Genomic DNA, 2,413 nt, shown 5'->3' with positions numbered 1-2,413 from the left:
AAAATCGCTTAGAGTCTTAGATCTGTGACAGGAGAGAGGAGTGAAATCTTATCTGGTCAAACCCTGGTAATGTCCTTGTGGGCAGTTTATTCTCTGGAGATAATTACCAACATTTTGGACTAATTTTCACACAAAGAGAGAAGAGTTGGCGTTCTAAGCAATGATGAAAAGTAACAAATTACTTTAACTAGGTTCAAATAGTTTCATTCTGTTTTTTATATGAGTAATTCCTTGATCAGTATGCTTAACACAGAGATGTTTTAAACTGTTTATTAGAACATTACTGTATATCACAGGTGTACAGTGAAGTTATGTTAATGACTTTTTAAAAGTTTTCACCCAAATATTATCACAATACTTCTGTTACTTACTCCCTCTTATTCTTACAGGATACCCTATAAAACTCAAAGTGAAAAACACTTTAAAAAAAACAGCGTCCTTTACTCGATGAGTAGCTCATTACAGTAAATGGTAAAAGGCATCTGTTTGTTGTACCTCCAAAGAGGAAATACATCCAAGACTAATAACCACAACATGCTAACCCAACTAAAACCAAACAGTTTTTGTTTGTTTGGACGTCATCTGTTTCTCAATCTGTTCCTCTCTCAACCTCTAACACTCATACCGCACCCCTCCTCACATATTCCTTGGTTCCTCTTGCTGTTTTGGGATGACCTCCAATACTGACGTTCACTCTCACTTATCCAGCAGCTCTTGTGCTACTTCTCCAGAAGTGAATCACCCCATCTTGGCACATAGACTTTGGACTCTGCTGCCATCAACCACAGAGCATAAAGAGAGTCAGAAAAGGTCACATTATTTAAATGTAGGCACACAGTCTGCCATCATATAAATAACTAAATTCAAATGTCCTTCTTTTTTTAATCATTGTGTGTTGTAACTCACTGTAATATAATTGTTCTTATTCATTTTTAGTACCTTAGAGGAGAAACCCACAGCTGCTGCCCTTTCCAAAGCTCATCTCCAAAAACCTTCTGGTTCCACATGTAAATATACGCACAGACAACCAGGCACTAACTTTAATGTAATATGGGACAGTGCCAAAGAACTTAATATTTTATTTTCTAGGGTTGTTATTTACCTATAGCTCTGGGAATTAACATCATTGCTGCAAAAATGTCTAATTGGGCAAGAAACATAAGGCCCTATAATCAGCAGGTTGTAAACAAGCCCATTGTTTTTGCCTTAATATCTGGAGGAACAAACAACGTTATCAGAGTTGAAATTAACTTAATATTGAGCCTAAACCATTCCCACTTTCAGTTGTGCTTCTATCCATCCCTCCAGCCATCCACCATTTATACCACCTTTGTCCTGTTAAGCATCACTCTCCTGATCAAACAGAAGTATACAGCATCCAAGATTATTATTACTACATCATTACTATTATTATTACATTACTAGTTTCCACTTTACTTTAATCTGTCTTAACTGGGTTTGGTTTGAGAGAAGTATGTGCGTTTATTTTCTTTACATGGGAATTTTAATATGTATTTGTTGCTACAGTAAGACAGGTCTCTATAGCAGGCCCAGAGATTTTCACTTCTGCTGCATGCCCCCTCCCCTCTGCAAAAATTGTGTATTCCTCTCAAGGTGCTAACTGTCTCCATTGTACTGCCACTCCACCCCCCACTGAAGTTGCTGCTGTTTGAATGAACTCTGATCAGCCCAACATACTGTGTGTTGAGTTGTGTGTTGTTCTAAGAGTAACCATTTTTCATTTTATATTTCATTTAGCCAACAAACAGATTTACACATTCACCTTATTTTGTCAGTTGATGCTTTCTATTTGTCATAAAAACACTTATGTTAACAATGACCTGTCCTTTTAGGAAGGGACATACTAAATTCTTCATGAAAAGTAATTTGGTTGTAGGTTACACAGCAATTTCAATGACAATTTACTCTGCCAAGCTCACAATGTCAGAGGACAGAAGACTGGAATTAGTGTCCCAAAAAACACAATTTCAGCTTGGAAAAAAACTACAAACAGACAGTATAACTTCAGGAAGAAAATGGATGTTTATTTCACATTAAGAAAAGCAGGCTCACTACATGTGGAGGCTATACAAAGCACAGAAATGTATCATCCCATCTAGCAGTTTACACATTCCCACGGTGAATCTTTCCTACATTTGCCACAGGTGTACTTGCGGCAGCGTACACAAAGTTTGGTGCTTCTGTTATTATTGCAGAGTATGTGCACCTGGCACTGTGTCTTTTTCTTCTGAGAAACTCTCGTCTCATGACGCTGCTGTTTGTGTTCTTCCTCTTGTGCCTTTTCCTGCAAAAGCCTGTTTTGAAGTTCCTCCGCAAGCTCCAGCATCAACAATTGGCGACTTTCTTTGGATCCTGTACATACATCCTTGTGACAGCCATGTCAAGCAGGTTA

This window comes from Leuresthes tenuis, unplaced genomic scaffold (genome assembly GCF_036924035.1).
Source record: "Leuresthes tenuis unplaced genomic scaffold, fLeuTen1.0.hap1 SCAF_21, whole genome shotgun sequence".
Taxonomy (NCBI): domain Eukaryota; kingdom Metazoa; phylum Chordata; class Actinopteri; order Atheriniformes; family Atherinopsidae; genus Leuresthes; species Leuresthes tenuis.
This window is presented reverse-complemented; position numbering follows the sequence as displayed.